We start from the raw sequence: 24,866 nt of genomic DNA on the forward strand, positions 1-24,866 counted from the left end.
CACAATAGAAAGTTAGCATTTTGGGGGGGGGGGGAAGACCCAGAGTGAAACTTCAAGTTGCTCACTCAGAAGGTCTCCCTGTTGGTTCAGCGGGCAGCCCACCTTCCTGTGGCATTGGTACTGAGCCAAAATGCGATGAGGCACGTTTCAAGACATGCCATCTACTACTTTTTGCTGTTAAATATCCCCTTATGCCATCCTGCCATTTACTGAACAGCGCCCAGCGCTGCCTCTGTGCCTTTGTGTTTGTTATTGGTATTCACTTAATGTGCATGCACAAATAACAAAACCTTTTCATAAACCGGTTGTTAGGGCAAAGATACAGCTCTGAGGCAATTTACTGTTATTTAACAGCTTTTACTAAAACAAACTTAGTTTTACACTTGACAGGAATTGGTCATGGTTAACCTTAAGGATTATGTAACTCCTCTTTTCACATGCATAGCCCTCGCTAGTTAAACTAAGCAAAAGTCACGTACACAAGTCAGGGTGAGAGCACAGCTGACAAAGACAGGACATAAAGCCCAGTAAGGAAATATGATTTTCACCTTAGTAATAATTCCTGGGTGCTCTGAGCTACACCTGGAAGCTCTAGTTAGGATGTAAAGGTTTTTACCTGCCTTTCTGACAGGTTTGCTTCTCTCAGTGTTTTGCCAAATCTGCACATTTTGCTATTGATCTGTAAAGACTAAAGCTCTTGGAACAGACCTTTCCATTGAGCAGCAGCCCCAGGAGAGCGTCAATCATCATTCAGGTAGGTTTGTGGCCGGGGGACACAGCGGTTGGGCTCCTCTGGCTACCCCTCAAATCCGTGTGCATGTGGCCATGCGTCACAGCTGGCACCGTGAGCCTCCTCGGGCTCTGAGGGACCTTCTTGTGTAAATAATTGCAGATAGTTGATGAATGGGTACTTTGTATTGTGCTGGTGGCAGGGTTTCGTTAGCATTTCCTTTGATCCTTTCAGTAAGGAAACTGCTTGTATTTACTGAGGAGATACTGACTGTAATATGTTAATTTACTAAGCTGGAACACAAATCTTCAGGCTGCAGCACTTCTACACTGTGGACACGCTCGCTGAGTCTGGAAGAAGTCGCACCATGGAGAAATCTGCCATCTGCAAATCATTTTCTCACAAACTCCAAAGAGTAAGGGACTCTCATTTGAAAATGTTTTTATTTGAGAAATCAATGTGTCCTTCTTTTGATCCTGAATTGCCTTGGGCAGAAACATCTGAGCTTCCCTTCTGGAAAAATACTTCTCCTTCTTTTACACAGCTGCCTAATGTTTTGATGGTGAAATTCATTCTCTGATCTGGCAAAACTTCTAGTGATAAGGGGAAGAAAGAGTGTAAGCCGCAAAGGCAACGCCTCGGAGTCCTTCCTTTCTAGGTCCTTCACAGTACAGAGTCCATAAATGCTCCCAGTTTCTCCAGATAAAGGTGGTTTGAGACACCAAAATGGTGCTGCTGGCACTCACACAGTCATTGAGTACAATCCCACAGAGAGTACAAGGTGTACCGAGTTGAGCTGACCTCACCATCAGTGCCCCTTGTTGCTGAGTTGCCTTGTCCCCATGGCCTGCAGGTTCAGCTTTAGTAGTAGAGACTGCCCTGCAAGAAGAATATTTGCTGTTTCCTTGGTCCTAAATTTGACCTCTTAATTGCAGAGAGTATTCTGGTATCACCACAAATATGTATCAGCTTTGAAAAGTTAACTCTTGTGGTCTCTGTGCCAGTACAAGTCTCATGTGTAGATCCACTATCCTCTGAGCCCTTATACAACCCAAGAGAAATGTGGCTTGAGTCTTCAGCATCTATTCCCAGCATCTTGGCTCCTGTGCACAGAAATGGAGCACAAGCCCTATGAGGAGAGGCTGAGAGATCTGGGGTTGCTTAGCCTGGAGAAGAGGAAGCTCAGGGGAGACCTTATTGCCACCTACAACTACCTGAAGGGAGGCTGTAGACTGGTGGGGGCTGGTCTCTTCTCCCAGGCAACCTGTGACAGAACAAGAGGACACAGTCTCAAGCTGTGCCAGGGGAAGTTTAGGCTGAATGTTAGGAAGAAATTCTTCACAGAAAGAGTGATTTGCCATTGGAATGGGCTGCCCAGGGAGGCAGTGGAGTCACCATCACTGGAAGTGTTTAAAAAGGGACTGGATGAGGCACTTAGTGCCATGGTTTAGTTGATTAGATGGTGCTGGATGATAGGTTGGACTTGATGATCTTGAAGGTCTCTTCCAACCTGGTTTATTCTATTCTATTCTAAATTCCCTATCAAACTCCAAGCAGTTCCATGTGATGGGGAATCTACATCCTGCTTCTTCAAATTGTCCAAGTTCCTCCAAAATTATCCAAACTTCCTATGAAAAACAGCAAGCAGGTGACCTCACTGCTCTTATATATCTATATCATCTTATAATGGTGGTGCAATGTCACAGGATTAGCTCTGCAGCTCATGACACTGGCAGCCAGCTATGCACAGTTTTCCGACGCTTCAAGTTTTCTCCTGGGCTCCCAAGTTGAGCAGTCCTATGAAAGAGTCTGCTGGATGTCAGAGCTGGCACAAGGTAAGCTGCTGAGGAAACTGAGGTCAGCAGCAGAACTAAGAAGAGGGAACAGAATTATTCAGCTTTTGGCACCAGCAGCAAGAAGCTTTGATCACCTCATTTATCTTCACACCAAGATAACCATGTGGGGCCCTCTGCAGTCACTCTGGACAGTGACTGGTGCTAGATGACAGACTTAGATGAGAAGGTGAAGTTGTCAGTGGCTGCAGTTATATGAGAAGAAACCTAATGATGGTTTGCTTCTAAGTAGAACCATTATAAACAGTGGCCTCAGTAGTCTTTCTGCTCCTGGTACATACTGCATGAATCATTTGGGAAACAGCTTAGGAATTTCATGAAAGAAAATCTCCCTTCATCAAAGGGAGACACAGTTCTGTACCAATTTTTACTGACACCTCAAGTTTGCAAACAAAGTGCTATAAATCTTTCCCTCACAACTCTCCATTTGGAAATTGTCTGGTTTCTGGGTACCACCCCCTCTTTGTTATCCTGGGAAGTACAAGTTGTCTGTGCCAGCAGGTTCTATGCTCTTGCTTCTCTTCTGGAAGCACTCTTTACAGAAGCAAGCTTCAAGACAGTAGAAGTGCCTTTGAAATTCAGAGGAGAGGACTTTTACTTTCAGACTCCCCATGTTCTCCAAAAGATGGGAGAATAGAGATGGAGTGGGTTGTCCAGGGAGGTGGTTGGGGCGCCATCCCAGGAGGTGTTTAAGACCAGGCTGGACGAGGCTCTGGCCAGCCTGATCTAGTGTGGGGTGTCCCTGCCCATGGCAGGGGGGTTGGAACTAGATGATCCTTGTGGTCCCTTCCAACCCTGACTGATACTATGATACTATGATCCATTGTGCTCATGAGACAAATAAGGTATTAAAACAGAACTGGAGGTTTTCATTTGTTTGAGGTAAATGTCATTGCCAATAACTGTCTATCCTTAGAGCCAAACAAACAGTGCATTCTTCTCTCAGTCTCCAGGATCTTGATTTGCACTATTGCAACACCCAAGATCCACAGGTAGACTAGCAAATTGCAACCTGCCAGTAAGAAGTGGTATTCTCTTGCCTTCAGACAACATTCAGGATGTAATTTTTTTTTCTGCAAACTGCCTTAGAAAGATAAAAATCTGCAAAACGATATCTGTAAGTAGCAGATTCTGTGTTTGCCCCTCTCTGATGAAGCCTGAAAATATAAAGAAGGCAATACTGGTTGTGGTAGAAAATGTAGACTCTAGTCATGGTGCTCAAATATTCCAAACCAATAAGGCTTTATTTAGAAGATGGATTTCAAGTTGTCCTGGACTCATGCACCCTCCTATAGCTTCGTGTTGTGACATCAGATGGCTTCATTTCCTGGCATGGAGATTAGCTGGCTGACTTTCTCAGTAGGAACATTTGATCTGAAGTCCCAAACATCCTGATTCAGAGCAGAAAATACTCCACAGAACACATGCATTCTGCAACATGGGAATATCAGCAATATGGTCCCCACTGTGTCAACTGCTCTTGTGCTGATCACAGCGTCCTGATATGCTGGGGCAGCTGCTGGAGCAAAAGAAGTTGGGAACGTGGATGGGCTTGCCAAAGGTTCAGCCTGGCAGCTCTGAGCAGCAAGATTTTGAGCAATGCTTTGCTGTGGGCTTCTGGGACCTGTATGAAGGATACCTCCTATGCATCTGAAGCCTATTTAAAGGTTCAGAGGGGGCTTTCTTGTGAGCACCTGAAAACAGGATTTACATTGGAAAGGTAAACATTAAGAATTTTCCTTCAAAATATGTCATAAATGAAAAATGCCTCTGTTCACTGCTTGCTTGCTAGCTGTCTCTCAGAAAGGTGAGGAATATGAAAGGTTTATTTACAATGCTGCCCCTTCCAAAGTGACAGGTTTCCAGTAAGACCTCATCCAAATACACCATCCCAATTTCCAGTTTCTTTTTCAATCACATTTCTCAGAGTCTGTTTCACGGAATTTTGGGGATTTGCCTGCAGTTGTGGATGGTATTTCATTTTTCTGCAGTAGAAAGAAATGGAGTAAGGTAAAAGGGCTGCTTGGCAGCGGGAACTTCTTTCCAAAACACTGCACACAGTAAGGAGGAGTGCCTGGCCCAGAATGTGCTTTGGGATGCAGTCCCCCCAGGATGATGTTACATCACTTTATTTGACTCTGCTACTTCTGCAGCAGAGTGTCTCACTTTGCAACAATGGACAGCCTTAGCTGCAAAAGGCACCAATAGTGTATTCAGCAAGAATTCAGGCAAGAGCTGTGGTTATGCAAGGGGAAACAAAAAGCTGTAGGTAGGGCAGGTATGAAACATGATTCCAGTTGAAGTGTAATAACTGGGTATCTTGGCAGCTGCTTATGCTGGTTTACTTGTGAGACTCAAGGTACTTTTGCTGTCAGAACTGGGGCTGGTGCCTACCAGCAGCACTCTGATTTCCCAGGGCTGCCCTTGGGTCTGAGGAAGGCTGGCCTGAGAACAAGTCCCTCTTGCCACTGCTGGGCTCCATCTTGTCTTGAGCTCTCCTCCTCCTCTGGGCAGTAACTTCCGTGCTTTAAGAGCTGATGACGTGGCTTGCTCTGACTAACATTCACAAGCAGGTGATTTTTCCCTGTCTCTTTCACTTGTTTGCTCTACATCATACTTCCTGGTCCTCAGTTATTACTCACACAGTCTCAAAATCTTCTGCTTGCCATCTGGGCTTGTTCAGAAGCCCTGTTCTGAGCTACTCAGGGAACTACACATGACAGCCTTGTTTCAGCCTGAAAAGCTGAAGAGCAAGCTCTCCCATGGTCAGCTCACACTTAATGAGCCTGTGGGATGATTCAGTTTTCACCTAACCTGTTTATACACTTAAATATGAGTTGTAGCTTCTAGCAGCTGACACAAGATACTAGAGAGGGTATCAGTTATACTCTGTAAAGTTAACAAAATCATACTCTAGGCTGGTGACAAGGTCCAACTTTGTCTGACTTCCTGATGGCTTTAGAGGTTCTGCCATCCAGCTTTCCCAAACCACAAACCAGCGACACAAAACACTGCATCCTGGATGCTGTCTGGGTGCTTCCAGCACACAACACAAAGCCTTTCAGGACCCACTCTGGATGGAGACCCTGCATGAGAGCACACCCCATGCCTCCTCAAAAGCTCTGAGAAGGCTTCTAGTGGCTTCTCCCCACAACAAAGCTTTCTCCTTCCCCCCTTCCAGCCATTTGTTTCCATCCTGCAAATATGCTGGCACATCCTGGCAGATCTATTTGTGCAGCACTTAGTGACCCGGATCGGGGAGCTGATGCGAGTTAAAAATAACCAGCAAAAGAAAAGGTTATTTTTAACCCAGCTGAGTTCCCAGACCAGTTTTAGGAGCAGCTGTAGTGCTGTGTAGGGACAGGTGTAGCACAAGACCTGCAGCAAGTGGCAGCAGCAAAGGCACAGGTGGGAGCTACCTGGGCTGCCAGTGCTGCTGGGCAACATCTGTGTCATTCCTCACTGATATCCTAACAGGAAGGACACGTAGCTCCTGTAGAAAGGGTATCAGGTGAGCTGGTGTTTGTGAGGTGACACAGGCAAGGATGTAGAATGATGTTCAGCCAGCTTAGGCAGAGAAGCCAAGCCTGGCAGGTGTACCTGGAGTTTGCATCATTCATTGCTCCCTTGAACCTGGCTCCCATAAAAGTGGTGGAGACTATGTTAGATTGCTGTAGTGGTCTGAAGATGGCCCAGTATCTGTGTATCGAGACACAGGGGAAAAGTCTCTGGTGCAGTAAGTGCTCCTCTTTTACCATTGCAAATTGTGAAACATGAAACAAATGAACAGCTGATGTGAGCCTACAGCCTCACGGTTCTGAGTAGCTCACAGGTGCTGACAGCCAATTGCTAGATCTGTGAGACCTAGAAAATAATGGTCCAGATTCATCCTCCAACAGTGATGGAAATCAGGATTAGCTCCAAACACTGATTTACCTCTTTGAAACTGATGTGGGAATTGAGACAGGCTCATCATCTGGAGTGCTGGCAGAGAGGATCCTCACCTCCAATTACTCTGATGCACTTGTGTGTGTTGCTTTTCAAGAGTTCAGATAGCTGGCTGCAAGCATCCTTCCCCTTTAGCCTTTGAACACACTATTAATGAAGTGATTTTCATCTGATGTATCTAACAGGCAGGTATTTCCTTTCTGCCCTTCCCCTTGCCCTTTTGGAATGACTACATAGCTTCTTTTTTGGCATATGAACTTTATATATTGTGTTCAAAGAACTATGTAAGAGCAGCAGTATGACAGGCAACCCATAAAACATAAAAGGGCTGCTTATCTCACCCTGCATATCAAGCTAAAGTTACCCTCCAGCCATATGCAACCATACATTCAAATCTGTTACAAAATGCTCTGTAAAGAACAGCCCTGCCTTAGCAAGGGATGGTTTAGATGATCTAAGGGTCCTTCTCTCCACTGCCTGCTTAAAGTAGAGGGCAGCTTTTTCTGTCATACCAAAACTAAGCGGGTTTCCATGTTCAGTGTTAGATGCTAGAAAGCATCTGCAGGTGTTAGAAAGTGAGCTTGTTTCAGGCAGTCCTAAATGGAGCCTTGGAAAATAACAATGAACCAACACTACTTCGTATGACAGGGGGAAAATTGCATGTGATCACTTCAAAACCCAGTAGGTTTGGGTTCTTTTCCCACTAGTAGGCAAAAATCATTACTGCAGCTATTACAAAACCAGATGTCAGAGCACAAGGCTTGGACTCATACATAAAACATTTACATTTTGTATTGCTAGTATCTATGGACAGTATAGATTTCCTCAGCAACTCAGGCTGCTCCAAATGAATACAGCATCCCAGACAATAAGGGCTTCCAATAGTAGAGTTCAATAGTGGTCTCTTCTCCCAGGCAACCAGCACCAGAACAAGACAATACAGTCTCAAGCTGCACCAGGGGAAGTTTAGGCTCGAGGTGAGGAGAAAGCTCTTCCCAGAAAGAGAGATTTGCCATTAGAATGTGCTGCCTAGAGAGGTGGTAGAGTCCCAGTCCCTGGAGGTGTTCAAAAAAGGCTTGGATGTGGCATTTGGAGCCATGGTTTAGTTGTCAGGAGGTGTTAGGTATTAGGTACTAGGTCGGACTTGATGATCTCTGAGATCTTTTCCAACCTGGCTGATTCTATGGTTCTATGGAATGATTTCATTGCCCCCAGAAGGGTTACTGCACCTGAACGGCTGACCCTCACTGTCATTTCATGCAACCTCAATATTTAGCTACCCTCAGAGTTAGAAAAAGGTTTTTCTCATGTTTAGCTTCATTCTTTCTTCATTTAAGCCCATCACTCCTTGTCCTAGCCTATGTGGGCATGCAAACCAGATCATCCCACTCCTTTTTGTAGTCTTCTGTTTTCTCGTTTCTCAGTTGTCTTTTCTCTAGATGAAACATCTCCAGTTTCAAAATCTCTAAAGCAAACTCTTCACTGTTGGTTTATACCTTGCTTGAAACTCGACTCCTAAAACTGGACACGGGCCTCCAGATGACATTTTATTAATGCTAAGTGGAAGATTACTTCAAAACTCCTACAGACAGTAATTCTCTTTATTCATCCCACAGGGATATTTGCCTTTTTTGTAACAGTGTGACCTCACTGATTCAACTTGTGATCTGCAACAAGCCCCAGATGCTTTTCTGCAGACCTTTTCCTTACCCAGTTACTCCTTATGCTTTCTTTGTGTAGGTAACACTCTTGCCTAACTGTGAAATCTTCTTTTTAGTGGATTGCACCTTACTTCTAGGTGGTTTCTTCAGTTTGTCAAGATCCTTTTCAGTTTTTCTCCTGCCTTCCAACCTTTCAGATTTGCATCTGTGTTGATTAACACATGCACATTTTTCCACCTTACAAATAAAGACAACAAAAAGTGTCTCAAGAGACACCCTTTGAAGACCTAATAAATAGTTCCTGAGCAGTTTTCTGGCTAATTGTGTCCCTACTCTTTGGTACCAAGTTCACTTCTTTATATTTGCTTACCTTGCCCATTTAAACAGTGTCAAAAGTGTTACTAAAGTCATGCCATAAGCTGGCTAGTCCTTCTCCTCACTCACAGTGTCCCAATACCTACCAGAAAAAAAGGTAATTGTTTCAGTACAATTCATCCTTAACAAAATCATAGCAGCTATTATCTATCTCACTGATTCATTCTAGCTGCTTATCAATAGTCCCAAGACTTTTCTGGGACCCCATTACCCCTTTTAGTCTGCTTTTTAGACACTCACGTGCCTTGGTGGTGCAAAAAAGCACACAGCTATTTAGTGTCAGGGAATGCCTCTGTTACACAACCTAAGTTATGTCCTCCTGTCACGATGCCATGTCATACAAATATTTTCACCCTCCTGTGATCAGATTACACTGAACAGTTAGCAAAGAGCTGGGAACAGGATATATTTTCGCATCTTTGGTTCCTCTCTTGGCCACAGCTTTGCAAGCACCAGGCTTCTGGCGTAATTCAATCGAAACAAAACTTGCATCAGACTCTGCTAAGTACATTTGCTTTCAGAGCACTTGAGATAATAGGCAACAGTGTACCATGACCCACAGCTGAACATGAAGTGGACAGAGTTTGGGCAACTTATCAATGCTTCTTTGCTAATTTTTCTGCTGCTTCTTCTCAACATGAGCCAGCAGTGTGCCCAAGTGGCCAAGAAGGAAAATGGCATTACCTGGCCTGCATCAGAAGCAGTGTGGCCAGCAGGAGCAGGGAAGTCATTCTGCCCCTGTACTCAGCACTGGTTAGGCCACATCTTGAGAACTGTGTCCAGTTCTGGGCTCTTCAGTTTAAGAAGGACATTGAGACACTTGAACATGTCTAGAGAAGGGCAATGAGGCTGGTGAGAGGTCTCGAGCACAAGCCCTATGAGGAGAGGCTGAGGGAGTTGGGGGTGTTTAGCCTGCAGAAGAGGAGGCTCGGGGGAGACCTTATTGCTCTCTACAACTACCTGAAAGGAGGCTGTAGACAGGTGGGGGTTGGTCTCCTCCCAGGCAACCACTGGCAGAACAAGAGGACACAGTCTCAAGCTGCACCAGGGGAAGTTTAGGCTCGAGGTGAGGAGAAAGCTCTTCACAGAAAGAGTGATTGGCCATTGGAATGTGCTGCCCAGGGAGGTGATGGAGTCACCATCCCTGGAGGTGTTCAAGAAAGGATTGGACATGGCACTTGGAGCCATGGTTTAGTTGTCATGAGGTGTTAGGTATTAGGTTGGACTTGATGATCTCTGAGGGCTTTTCCAACCTGGCTGACTGTGTGATTCTGTTGAAACAAAGTCGTATGAGCATCAGCAGTATCTCCATTCAGCAGGATTATTTCACTGCCACAAAACTGACTTTTACATCTAACTGGAAATCAAGGTTCTCTCACGTTTGCTTTCTCCCATTACAAGTTTCAGTGTCGCTATCCCTGTGTTAAGAATGCACATCAAATGAATAATGTATTTTTGTCTAAGCAGCTTGCAAGAAACAACAGATTAAGAGGTAGGTCATGCTTGTGATACACCATGAGTGAAGCCATGATCAAAATAAAGCTTACAGAATTGTCACCACTGGCATGACAAGAGTCAGAATTACAGCTTGAGCAAACTTTTCTTTTAAATACCACCAACAACAAAATAAAGGTATTAGATTGAAGCATTATTCACTAGTTGTCCCTAGGGCAAAGACAGATGTGCAGTCCCTCAGAGATTGCCTACAAACTTCCTCTTTCCCAGAGAGTGCTGCTTGGTCGGTGTCCAGATATCAATGACTTCCCTTTGAAAAATATTGATTATAGGGCTCTAACAATTGATAAATCCTCCAGCCTTTGAGCCAAACTTTGTCTTTGTTTAGGGGCCAAAAGAAAGATTAGGAAATGTTCTTCTCTTGATTAAAGAGAAATGATAATCTGTACAAGGAGGGGAACACGTACAGTCAAAAGAATATGTAAGGCACCTGGTTTTGATATTCTACAATTTGATAAAGCAAATAAAACCACACCAAAACCAACCAACCCAATAACCAAACCCAACCAAAACCAAAACACAACCCCAACCAACCAACAACAACAACAACAAAAGCCAGTATCTTTACCTACAGCAAAGTATAAGATGAATTAACTAAGCATAATAATGTGATGCAGCACATCTATAAGATCAAGTAATTTTCCTGCACCATAAGAGCACTCTTCTGTGCTGTTATTTTCTCTCTTTTTTTATATAGATGCACTTAATTTGTCATCTTACATTCTGCTAATGTTTTCTGGTTGCCTTTTATGCCTCTTGCTACTTGTAGCTCCTTGTGTACACAGTTTTTTTGCTTCATCATTCCATAATACACAATCAGTATCACAGTATCACAGTATCACAGTATCACTTAGGTTGGAAAGGACCTCGAGGATCATCGAGTCCAACCTATCAACACAGACCCCATGACTAGACCATGGCACCAAGTGCCATGTCCAATCTCCCCTTGAACGCCTCCAGGGTCGATGACTCAACCACCTCCCTGGGCAACCTGTTCCAATGACGAATGACTCGCTCGGTGAAGAACTTCCTCCTCACCTCGAGTCTAAACCTCCCCTGGCGCAGCTTGAGACTGTGTCCTCTTGTTCTGGTGCTGGTTGCCTGGGAGAAGAGGCCAACCCCTTTCCTGGCTACAACCACCCTTCAGGTAGTTGTAGAGAGCAATGAAGTCACCCCTGAGCCTCCTCTTCTCCAGGCTAAACAATCCCAGCTCCCTCAGCCTCTCCTCATAGGGCTTGTGTTCAAGGCCTCTCCCCAGCCTTGTTGCCCTTCTCTGGACACGCTCAAGTGTTTCGATGTCCTTCTTAAACTGAGGGGCCCAGAACTGGACACAGTACTCAAGGTGCAGCCTAACCAATGCAGAGTACAGGGGCACTATGACCTCCCTGCTCCTGCTGGCCACACTATTCCTAATGCAGGCCAGGATGCTATTGGCCCTCCTGGCCACCTGGGCACACTGCTGGCTCATATTCAGGTGGCTGTCGATCAGCACACCCAGGTCCCTCTCTGTTTGGGAGCTCTCCAGCCACTCCGACCCCATCACTCCGACCCCACTCTATCAGTGATAGAGAGGTGTCCTGATTTTCCAGGGTTTCTATAAGGCTTTGATTTCTGGGTGCCTAAATGAAGTCTTAGAGTACTACATCAATCTGCAATTGTGCTTTCTCTTTCCTTTGTATCTGAACAGCTTATTGTAGAACCTTTCATATGTGTTTCTTTCATATCTGCTTGTGGTTCTCTATGGTTTTATCCTTTCAGTTACTTTCTCTAGAGGCTTCCACCCCAGCTTATGAATTTATAGAAACCTGTTCTTTTGTAGCTCACCCTTAACAGTGAGGCTTTTCTTAAAATAGCAATCCATCATTTCATGCCTGCTTTGACCCAGACTACCTTCCACCTTCAAGAAGCCTCTCATTATTAGCTGAATCAAATCCAGTTTGGCCTTGTCCCCACATATCATACCTCCTCATGCCCTTACCTTCTGAGAGAAAAACTGTTTTCAGTATATCCAATGACTCTGACAACTTCCTGTGTTCTCCTCTGTTGCTTTTCAGTAGATGTTGTGCTATTTGAAGTGCCTTGTAGGGGCAAGGCTGACTCTTGAACATCTCTGAGTTGCTCAAGCGAAAAAAGCCTCATCTATTTCTTCTTTCTCATGATTTTGTTTTCTCCAAAAGACCTCAAATAAGACACTCACCTTGTTCTTTTCTCTCCTCTTTTCCACCCAATGACAGTCCAGAGGCCAGTTTCTTAGCTATCCCTGAAGTGGAAAGCAAGTATACATGTCTAAGTACCTGTTCCCACTTGTTCTTCTGGAAAAAAACTGTGTCTGTGTCCTTATTCCATGTCCCCTGATTTGTTCCACAACACCTATTATGTCATGGGTTTGTGCATATAAAGACTTTGAGTCTTCCTGTTATTCAACTTATTACTGATACCTGTATATAGCTATTTTGGTATTCAGCTGTTTACCCTATTACTGTCTCTCTGGTCTCTCTTGTGCTTTTTGCTAACAGTTTCTCTATGGAGATCGTTAACAGAGTACTAATTACTGCCAAGTGGAAGGGTATAGTGGTGGCTTTGTGATGTAGATGCTGGTCAACCAGGATCTTGACTGAGACTCCAAAATTACTGTAATTCCCATCTATCTCTGGACAGACTCCAGAGAGTAACAGCTTTCAGTCTCTGCCAACCTGGTTTGGAGCAGTTTGCCTGTGTGTGATTTTGTATGTCTGTCACCCAAACCAGAGAGCCAGTACAAAAATCTAGTACTTAGAGGGTGTTTGATACCCGTGAGAGCTGTCTGGATCAGGAAACCAATGACGAGTTTAGAGCAGACTGGGCAGGGGGGAAGGAAAAGGATAGAAATAATATGGCTAGCATTTTAATTACAAATACAGTTGTAATTAAATGCAAATTACCAATCTAAATCAGAAAGGCTTTTTTTTTGTTGTTTGGCATAAGTGCTCCCTGGCAGCCTTAATAAAGAGCAAAGCTGAGATGGAACTGTTCATATAAAACCTGAGAAGGAGATGCAGCCTCTCCTGACGTGTGACACGGTTCCCAACGAAGTGCCACGTTGTTGGTTTTACAGGGCAGGCAATGTGCAGCCTAGGTGGGAAATCACAGCTGGAGAAGCTGCCACCGAGGTGTCTTTTGACTTCCCTCAGGGTGGAAGTCCTTGATCTGAGAGTAACGCTACAAGCACTGAACCAATGATGACTCATTACAGAGCATTAATAGATCCCTTAGAGCCCTGCCTCTGTGCTCGTTTATGTACACACATAGCTTTTCTTTGTGTACCCTAGACACACTAGTATTTATTATTTAATTCAGCATAATTAATAATGAATGCACTATAATTAATAACACTTTCATATAATTCATACACTAAAGAGGAAGACGACAAAGCTCATAAAACCCACTGTCAGTTATTGCAAACAACAAGAAATGAACCCCAAAATTCTACATGTGGCTTGTGTGAGTTACTTTCTAACTCGATTTTATGTGTGCTGACTGCTCTGTTCCAGATTATTGGGAATGTTTGTGCATTTTGAGATAAAGACAGATTTGTGCTCATCTATTGCTTTATGGATGTTGCAAGGAGATGAGTAGGAAGTCCATCCTGGACCAGACAGCTAGAATGTTCTGAACTACATGTTCAGAGGGAAAATGAATGAGAAACCCTCTTTGCTTTCATTTGACACAGCAGGTTGGTCACAATCGTGCACAAAATACCATTATAAATTATGATTAGCTATAATTCAAGTTCACCAAGTGTACAGGAAAAACCACTATAAGCATTCCCCATTCAACAAAGCCCTCCCACTGAATTCACCCTCTCAAAAATCCCAAGTCTATAATAAAAACAATAATTGTAAAAATCTTGGGCTCTACTGCACCAAATCCTGGGCTCTACTGCACCAAATCTTGGGCTCTACTGCAAAGCAATACTCATGAGCCCCTAACTAAGACTGACCTCTCCTAAGACTTCAGCTAGGCATATCCAGAAACCATTAGCTTCTGAATCCCAAGTTACCTCGGCTGTTGAGTAAAGGCAGAGGGACTAATTCTTTGTAAACTGTGGCAAGGCCAAAGTCTTAAAATACCTCACATCCAAACCTTGACTTGCACCTGACTAGAAGTGGGAAAGCAGCACTGTTTGCAGAGCCAGGTGTTCCTTGTACACACAAGTCCTGCACGCTAAAATGTGATAATTTAGGCTTTAAATGGACAGAGGGACTTCTTAAATGTCTGAGAAGTCCTCCAGACCAGCTGATCTACCTCAGAGGTAGGGCAACCCAGAGCAGTATGCAAGATACATGCCTTGAGGGAATATACTGAATAAGACTTTTTAATTGTTATTTCTCCAGCATTTCATTCAAGCTAACATCTGCTTAGAACTGTGAACTTGGTGTGCTTTTTTTTTTTCTGCTGGTAGTACAGTCCCTAAAAGTGTCCTGTGGACATCAGCTATGTGTGGTAGTTTTGCACTAAGGTCTCCAGCTAGAGAAAGAAAAGAGGGGGACAACATGAGCTCTGTTTTATGATTGCACGGTACAGATAATTATACACTAACCATATCAAAAGGAGCTGTGTAATTATTGGCTCAGGAGCTCTGGTGGTTATTTTACATTTACCCCACGTATCAATTTGGTGTCTGCTGGCACATGGCAGCCATATGGAGTGCAGAAAGCATTGCTGCCTACCACAAGAGAACACCCTCTGGAGAGCGGAGGCATTTTCATGTCTTGAGCTAAGTTCCACCCACATCATAAACTGGTCATCCTGCCACATCATAAGCTTCAGGGGGGAAAAATCAGATATATCATCAGAGAGACTCTACAGCACTTCAGAGACTCTGTCCTTTGTGTATGCACTGCTGAGCCTTTAGAACAACAAGTAATAGTCATAGATCTACATTTTGTCAGGTAATACTACTACATATTGCTAAAGCAGTGCTGAAAGGCACAAAAACCTATTTCCATGCTATGAAACATGTTAATGAGACAAATTATTGCCTGACGTCCAGCAGGTCTATGGAGGTTCTTCTCCCTGTCTATTCTGCCCTGGTGAGATCACACCTGGAATATTGTGTGAAATTTTGGGCTCTCCAGTTCAAGAGAGACAGGGACCTACTGGAGAGAATCCAACAGAGAGCCATGAGGGTGATTATGGGACTTGAGTATATGTAGAGAGACTGAGATCCCTGGGGCTATTTAGTCTTGAGAATAGAAGACTGAGAGGGGATCTGATCAATGTGTATAAATATCTGAGTGGTGGGTGTCAACTGGAGGGGGTCAAGCTCTTTCTGGTGGTACACAATAATAAGCCAAGAAATAACAGGTTCAAACTTGAACACAGAAGGTTTCACCTCAACATGAGGAGAAACTTCTGTACAGTGAGGATGATAGAACACTGGAACAGGCTGCCCAGGAAGGTTGTGAAGTCTCCTTCATTGGATGCATCCCAAACCCACCTGGATGCATTCCTGTGTGGACTACCCTGGGTGATCCTGCTTTGGCAGGGGGGTTGGACTCGATGATCTCTGAAGGTCCCTTCCAACCTCTAACATTCTGTGATTCTGTGAGGATGGGAAAAAAAAACCAACACAGAAATCTATGCAAGATGAGAATGCACAGGGCATATTTTAAATTGCTTGTTTTCACCTGTTGAGCGTTGGGGACAAAAGTTTGGGTATGTCTGAAGAAGCTACGTGTGTGTGTGTGTGTGTGTGTGGGTAGACATGTAATTGTGTGTTGATTATTCCATATTATTATACACCAAAATATTTATGTGGACGAAACAAACTTGTCTGTCCACCTCCATAAGTGAGCTTGTACTTCTGCATCTATCTGTGCTCCTCTGCCTGTGTGTTTGCTGAAAAGGAGACCAAGAAAACCTGGTTTGAAAGGAAATTGTCATCTGTCTCATTGGGCTTGTACTACATTATAACATGAACGGCAAGGGGAAACACATGGAAGGGGGGAGGGGGGAGGGGGGGATTTTGTTTGCATTGCCTGAACAAATATTTAATTTATTTTTTTTTTAGTAGTATAAAAATAGGTGGAACAGGAAGATAGGCAGGCCCAATGTAGAAGAAAAGCATGCTTGTGCCCAATTCACCGGAGAGATTGCTAAAGAACGTTTTATCATAATGAAAATATTACCCTTGGAATGCCAGCAGCATCAATGTCAATTTAAGTTGCCTGTCTCCTTTTTACTTCTAGTCCCAGAAGTTAGTCTTGTGCTGGAGTTATTGTGACTAGGTGATGTTGGTTTTTATTTCAGAAAATGTTCTCTTTCATCCATGAATCAACAGCTCTTTGCTAGTCCTGTCTTTGCTCCTTGCTCTTCTCCATTGGCCCTTGCTAAGGGCTGTTGCTAAGGGCCAGAGGAAGTGTCCTATTGCATTCAGCTGAGAAACTGGGGAGGAAAAGCACACTGCATTGCTTTGAGGTGCAAATGAAGCACTTTTCCCACTTCTGTCTTGCAACATAGGAAATATGATTCTAGCTGGAACAAGCTGCTCACAATTAGGACCCCCTCGTGTTACAGAATTTTGACAGGCTATTCCTAAGCTCCTAAAATTAGCAAGAGTGCCATGGTGGGATCTAGAGAACAACATTTTTCTTACAGTATGGGGCTCCAGGCAACCAGCTTCTAAAGGAAATATTTATCAAGTTTTCCTTCTTGTCTTAATGAAATTGATAGAAATCTTCCTGTGGACTGCAAAAAAAAAAAGAAGTCAAAGTCCTTTTGTCAGACAGCTTCTAATGTCTTTATTTGAAGGAAGCTGAATGGGGCATATATATATTGCTGGAAGTTTTATAAATGACAAACTAATAAAACTAGTGAAATTCTCCATGGAACAACAGGGAATTTATCTGGAGGGACCAGAAATTTCCAGATTGTTCATTTAAATACAGTTCATGCTTTATTGCACAGCTAGCTTTGACAAAATTGTATTAAAACCAAACCAAAACAAAACAAAAAGCACACTCTAATTGTGGCTTACTAAGCCTAGGAAGTCCTGTGCAGCTATTCTACCACTCTTTCAAGTATCACAGTATCACAGTACAACTAAGGTTGGAAGAGACCTTGAGGATCATCGAGTCCAACCTATCAACACAGACCCCATGACTAAACCATGGCACCAAGTGCCACGTCCAATCCCCTCTTGAACGCCTCCAGGGACAGTGCCTCTATTACTAACTGAGCACTGCATCAGTTAGTGTTTTCTGAAGAGTTACTTACCCTCCAGCACAGAAGAAATCAGTCCTTTGGCAAGCTGAACGCAAGGGAACCTGCACTATCCTGATTCCTCATGCATGTGAGCTTGGGATCTTACAGCCTGCACTATCGAGGTCACAGGCACATTGATAAGTGACCACAGCCAGGGTTATATGGGCAACATAAACATGAACACATAATCCAGTTGTGTCAGGTAAATCCATTTGGTTGCATCTGCACTCCCCATCCAAAGGCTGAATGTTTCGTGTGTATGCCTGTTGCCTGTATGCTACCAGCGCTAAGAGCCTATCTCATCTCCCTTGAACAATCTGTGCTGGAGTTGGGATATACTTCCTGCAGTTCATCAGAAGAACTGGCAAGCAAACATGGCTGATAGATGTAGTTCAGACTTGTGAGGATTTCCTGGTTAGACTGTTGGGGCTTTTTTTCCCCTCTTCAGCCAATTATGAAAGTAATGGTAGATGTGAATACCCACTTCCCTTTGTTTGCACTTGCTGAAGTTTGGCATTTGCTGATGTTTCCTGATGGGGTAGAAAGCCAGATGGGTTGCCGTAATGGTTTGGCCTGAAGATACTTCCTGTTGACCTAGCAGATGGTGATTTGACTTACGTGTCCTGCAAGGTGAAAGTCGTATATCCGACCTGACAGGGGTAAAAGTCTAAGTGATTGCTAATGTTCTGAACCTAAGGTGCCAAACTTCATTTCATTTCTTCAAGATTTGGACAGGAAAGGATAGTTTTCCTTCTTCCGAATAAGGCAATAGTGGAAGTGGAAACTTTTGAACTGCATTCTGAGAAATTCTAGGGAGGTGCAATGAGTGCACTTCCTCTTTCAAGACTGTTATGAAAAGCCATAGTGTTCTGGAGGAGGTACAGATGGCCTCTGAAGGCTGGCTGCATGGTGCTTATTTCAGTGGGATTCTGAGTCATCATACCTAGCTTGTTACCTCTGAGACAGAAACTTATGATTTAAATATGACCATGGAGCTGGGTACCTTCTAGAGTAGCCAGGCTGCATCTTGGATGAATACCAAAGCTGCTGAGTGTTTGGCACAGCAACAGTTTCTGAGGAAGCTAGGACTGGAGTGACTCAGAAAAGCTCAAAGCTCCATAATTCATTGGGAAGTGTAGCACCTCTCCCATCCTTGAGCTAACTAACCTGTTTGCATTACAGCAGGTCTTTCCTAATCAAATGCTCCTATGTCATAGAACTGTTCAATAATTTGTGATATATGTGCTTAAGGAGATTGAGGAAAGGGATTTTCTGATAGGGATTCTGTTTCTTTTCCTTGAATAATCATGTATTTCCCAAATTTATGCTTTGATGTAGATAACAGAAATGAAATAAATGTAGTATCCTTGTTTTTTATCAAGTGAGTGTTCAGAGGATATTTCTAAGTCAAATGTTATTCTTTAAAATACTTGTAAATAGGGATTTTATTGCTCAGCAAGTACATTTCAGTTAATATTTGTGCTTGTCCCTTGAGAGGTGAGCTGTGTATAAGATCCTATAATTTCAGGGGAAAAAAACTACAAAAGGAAGAAAAAGAAGAAGAAGAAAAGGAGAGATTTTCCAGGCAAATTATTTGGAGGAGGAGAAGAAAAACTGTCACACAACACACAACCATTGCATGTTTTATATCACCTTCTATCTTCTTTGGTTATTCAGTCTGTAAGAAGGGTTTTTCTTTCCTGAGTGCTTACCAAACATCTCTGCAAGTCTAGCATCTGCAAATGACACTTTTTTTTTTGCCTCTTGACTAAAAAAATCCAGAGAAAATCCAGAGTGCAGAGAGGAGAAGGGCAACTTTCCTTAATATTCTCTGCACTTTCAGCTAGTCTACAGTTGCCAGTTTCATTACTGACATTTACTCATTACCTTTTGCCACATGAATTCCTGGAGGTCACCAGCTGTGATTGGCTAGGCTTGAGAAAAAGCTGCAATATTGAGACCACAGACTGAAGCCCACCAGAGAAATAGCAGCAATAGTGTGAAGCTTTACAGCTTTCACCACAGGAATGGTCAGTGAAAGTGCTCCTCTCCATTACTGCAAAAGCAACTAGGTTAGTTTGAACTGCTAACACAGGGCAGATGGAAGAATCACATAATGTCATGGCGGCCCCAGCTATTTCTGCAAGAAGCATTTGACTATAACCTGAATGGTTCTTATTCTAGTTATTTGCCTCCTTTTCATGTTGTTGCAGCCTGAAGAGTGTTAAGTGCCTTTTTACCACAGCTTCGAACTCAGTGAAACTACCTACATAAGTAGCTGTTCAGCAGTCTGAGCAATACAACCCTGACTTTCCATTTCTAGGACACATCGTTCAAGCAAGTTGGGCCTGGCAACGTCAATAACCTCTTGGTTGCTGTATCTCAGTCCTCACCCAGCAGAGTATGACAACAAGCTTCAGCACAATCCCCATTAAAATTATTGACTGATTAAATCATGGCTTGTGGTGGATAGTACACAGTTTGGTTGTTTATTTATCTCTGGCTGATTTTCATGCAGCAGAGGCTTCAACCACCCTCAAACTGAAAGGTTAAATTCCTCCCAGTCTTTGTCCTAGATACCATCATGTCACTTTATTTGGCCTCTAGAAAGGATCATATGTGTGTCTCTTTGTAAATGCCATTCCATTAATTCTTCCTTGCATGATTATCTTATTTATTTTCTTTTATTTTTTCTTTCCTTCAGGACTCCAAAGTAAAGCTTGGTGGGAATTTTCCCACAATATACTTGTTTGTATCTGAAAATGCTGACTTGCTGAAATGGAACCTTTTTTTGTGGGAAAGTATTTCTTCCAGTAAGAAGGCTTCTCAGATTCAGAAGTGAATTTGAAGGGGAAAAAAAAAAAAAAAGGGAAAAAAAGAAAGTGGAAGACAAACTTTCCCTTCTTCTCCTCAAAATAGATGGCTGCTCAGAGCTCAGGCATTCCCTGGGGGATATATGCAAGAGGGGTTCAAATCCCATCGATTCAGCACATTAGCCTGTTTCGGGGCCAGCTATGCAAAGCCAAACAGCTACAAAGTAAAAAGGATTATTCTTACTGGGTTCTGTCCTTTATGCTTGTTTCAACACTTTTTTCAGGCAGGTCCTAGTTTCATTTTAATGCACAAACACAAAAAAAACCCCCAAACCTTGAAATTTCTATTGGTTTCCAACATAGTAATATTTCACAGATACTCTTACACTAACCCTTAGTGATCACCTTGCAGGTCCACTCATACCTTCTTAAAAACACAGATAAAAGTCAAACTATTTGGGCTCTTGTATGGATCCCTTCTGAACTTCTGCAGGCTTTTAGGACACATCTAGGGGTTGATTCTGCACATTTCCAAACTATGAGCTATTATTAGGTTGCCCAGGGAGGTGGTAGAAGCCCATCTCTGAAGGTTTTTAAGGCCAGGCTGGATGTAGCTCTGAGCAACCTGATGTAGTGTGAGGTGTCCCTCCCCATGGCAGAGGGGTTGGACCTAGATGATCCTCGAGGTCCCTTCCAACCCTGACATGTTTCTACGTGCAAACTTGCATTAGTTACTTAACTAATGGAGCTATTCATACACTTGATGCCAGCACATTACAAACTGATAAAGCTTTATTAAAGTCAATGGAAAGATTACCGCTGGATTTGAATGACAGTTCTCTACACCATGTACTTGTATCCTGATGTTTTGATTGTTGTAACACCTGATCTTGTCTCATTTTGTAACGTTCACATTCTACCAACATTACATCAATCACATCCCTAAAAGTACAGAAAGAGGTAATGACTCAGTCTGCTTTTAGAGAGAGAGAGTGAAAAGTCAGGAAACGTGGATTCTGACTTAGGACTGACCTGCTTAGATTATTTATCATTACTTATTAATTTTACAGTTAATTTTATGATTCCAAGATACAAAGAGTTGAAGCAACAGAAAATAGAACAGCTTGGCAAAATACTGCCTTACAGTGCTCATAACCTTAATTTGCTCAATGGCAATTTCACAATTAGGACATTATAATGCAATTTTAATGCACATTTATTATTGTAATGAAGTTCAGAATTACACAGATACAACACAAATCAGATTTAATCAAGAGCAATCTCAGATAATAACCAACTAAGCACCAGAATGCTAGGCTGCTGAGTTTGGATGCATAATTTTTCTTTTATCAATAAATGGTGCTACAAATTGTCACAATGGAAATTGTTTACATTTGTTTTAAAGTGTTTTATAATATTGATTGATGTTCACGACTGAGTTTTTACTTCTTGTGTGAACACCACAAAAGTTCTCTCACTAATCAAATAATTAATTTTCCATCCTGCATAATTCCAGCTTCAAATTAGATTTCAACTCTAATTCTTAAAATGCACTGATTGTTTCAAAATGAAAACAAAACAAAAACCCAACCAAACAAGCCAGACCAAACCAAAAGAAATTGACTATTTCATATAGCAGAGAAGGACCCTTGGAAAACTGAGTTTTATGCTCATAAGAGCAAAGTCTACCACATAATTCTCCTAACTTGGAGGTTAAAACTAATATTGTGAAATATTGTTCTTCTTCACTTCATGAAAAAATAACCAAATCACAGCTTGGTCCTCTGTATCCTGTGCTTTTACCTTGTATCGTAGTAAGGTGCCCTAACCACCTCCTTGGGTCTGGCAGTAGTGGTTTCTTAAAGTAAAATGCAACCCTAATTAATATTCCTTCATCTTCAGGTATGAGTTTTACCTCATAATTTCAATCTTTAGTAATATTTTTATCATACTTAAACTAGGGGAAAAAAAAAAAAACCACTCTAGAACGAAATAAAATTACATCATTGTGTTTTGAACATATTTTACATTTTATCCTATGACACTGCTGTCTTTTAAACTATATCTAAAATAGATTAGGATGTGGCTCTGAGCAATGTGATCTAGTGTGAGGCGTCCCTGCCCACGGCAGGGGGGTTGGAACTAGGTGATCCTTGAGGTCCCTTCCAACCTTAACAATTCTATGGTTCTATGTCTTAAGGTATGCTTCACAAAGTATTAAGTGCATATAAAGTAATATAATATAAATATATAATATAAAGTGCTATTCCCATTCCTTTTGCATTTGATTTCTTATTAACTTTTAAAACAGTGTTAAAACAGTTTTCTTGAGAGCAACAAATACTTCCTCAGAACAGTGAAACATACGTTCATTGTAAATCAGAGGCCAGTGACTGAGGAAAATAACCGAGTTTTGAGTAACCCCAGTGTAGCATGCATCTGTAGGCAGCATTTGGAAGCCTTCTGCGTGAGTCATGTCCTAAACCAGAATTGCAGCTGAAAGAAGGCATTACCGTTCCAGTCCTGCATGCCTTGCCAGCCATGCCTGCCAAATCCAAGTCTTGAGGTAGCAATGTGAATTACAGAAGAATTTACCTTTGCCTTTTTGCTGTACATGAGGGCCCCTGTAGCATCTCTGGGTGCATGTCACTCAGCGCGGAACGCAGTAACATTCCCAAACACAGTACTCAGTCCTTTGCCCACTGTGTAGATTTATACTCACTGCTGCAGTGAGAGTTTTTGGTAGAGGAGAATAGCTCCCAACAAAACCAGAAGATAAAGTTATTAAGTCAAGATAAAGCTGCATCAAGCCTCTCCAGAGCTGTGAAACAATAGTCAGCTTATGGTAATCTTGAGTCTGAGCCTGTGAATGCAGGGGTTTCATGTGTCATTTCATGAAGCACTTTCACTAAACTTTTAAGGCATGATGCAACGGTTTAAAAAGCAGGCAATGCATCATGGAGAACATTCTGGCTGAATTCCCAGGTCCATTAAAATCAATGGGAGTTTTTACTCTAGTTTTGTGTTATACATTTGTTATTTCTCCTCCCTCGTTCTTTTCACTTATACTCATGGCACTCATCAATACATGCCACTGGATCAGAGTTCATTAAAGCACTGCATGTTCCAGTAGTTAAGCAGAACACAAGTTTGCAGCAAACAATGGAATAGTCTATTTGCAGGGGGAAAAATTAATTTTTTTTTGGCCTCACAACTGTCATTTGATAGACATATGATGGGTAAAGGGAAGAGGGGCTTTATTAAGCTCTAAAAAATTGACTGTATGCCTGAGGCATGCCTTTTTGTGTCTGTTGCCTGCAATATGTGACATCCTGTTGGGGATGACTTTAGAGCAGCTACGTGCCGTGCTGTAAGTTAAACGCTGGGACGTAAACACCTACATTAAATCTGAACCAGGCAATAAACCAAGAAAACATATTTCCATTTTCTGACTGACCTCAATCTCTGAATGAGGACCCCTGCATGTTACATTAGCAGGCTGGGCTCCATTACACTGCAGCAGGCTCTGCTCAATCTACTGAAATATTGATTTATTTTTTTAGAGCATAGACCACTGTAAAAATCAATATTCCAGCACGCACAGATGAGTGGCAATGGCATAGCCGAGGCCAACTCTGTGGCCTAGCAGAAAGGGTGTATCCAGAGGGAGCAGAAAGAGAGGAGGAACAGGAAGATGGGAAATAATGCAACAAACGGAAAACCACAGCAAAACCGAATAGGGCTGAAGACTGAATGACATGGCTAACGTGGAGACATTGAGGGAGACATTGTATTTCATAAACAAAGCAGAAAGGCTCTGGAAAGACTTGCCATTTCTGGTTCTGCAGACAGAGCTAAAGAAGACAACATTAAACTACCCAACAGTAAGAGATTCTTCTCAGGTTCTCCTTCCCCAATCACATTTTGAAGTTGGATTGTTGAAGTAGAAAACAAACCCAAAACCAACCAAGCAAACAGGAACAGCATTTCAAAGCATTTTTCAATGCATTTTTCTTTCAGGTACTGAAGTGACAGCCATTGGTTTGGATTAATGGGCACAGATGCAGCCCTGCAACAAGGACCAGGCAAACGCTGGAGTTCACCTGCACAGGGATGCCACTGCTGGACAGGGCCTGCACGTCACCTCCTGCGAGCACCTCCCTGCTCCTGTGGATGAATGAATGAATGAATGAATGGCTCCTCCAGGACTACTACTTCCTCATGCACGTATTTACAGTCAAGGCCTACACGACTGCAAACCTAGTCCTGGGTGATTCAAACTGGCAAATGCCTAGTAGTGAGCAAGGTGATTGGTAAGCTTAATGATTTTAATTCAATAGAAGAGATAAAACGACCACAGGAATTAGATCTTTATTTAGCCAGTTTTTACTCTAGTGTACTTTGAGATCCGCATGGAGCTGAGGAGTCTTGACACCTCAAAGAGGCGAGCATTAAACACCCTCTGCAAACAACAGATCCTTGCTCAGCATTTCTTTCAGGGAGAAGGAGCACACTTTTCAGTAAAAGCCGTCACATTCTTTGCAAAGTTTTTTAAATTCGAAGCTGGAATTGGAAATATCCGAGATTTTCTCCTGCTTACACCACAAAAATCTCTGTATCTCATCTCTGGCGCACACCAGGCCACCTTGAAGTGATTTTAGACATGAGTCCCGCAGCAAACACCACTTGCTCGCTCGCTCGCTCCCCGCGGCTCCCGAGCGCTCAA

General features: G+C 42.8%; 1 long non-coding RNA gene across 1 annotated transcript; it reads left to right on the forward strand.

Annotated features, from left to right (window-relative positions):
- The first annotated feature begins 515 nt into the window (after positions 1-515).
- Positions 516-24,866, forward strand: LOC137457890 (uncharacterized). Its single transcript, XR_010991476.1, has 3 exons — positions 516-754; positions 1,024-1,145; positions 24,161-24,866. It is a non-coding gene; the product is annotated as an uncharacterized lncRNA (long non-coding RNA).

The sequence above is a fragment of the Melanerpes formicivorus genome, unplaced genomic scaffold, assembly GCF_026170545.1.
Source record: "Melanerpes formicivorus ecotype bairdi unplaced genomic scaffold, bMelFor1.0.p_v2 SCAF_207, whole genome shotgun sequence".
In the NCBI taxonomy this organism is placed as follows: Eukaryota; Metazoa; Chordata; class Aves; order Piciformes; family Picidae; genus Melanerpes; species Melanerpes formicivorus.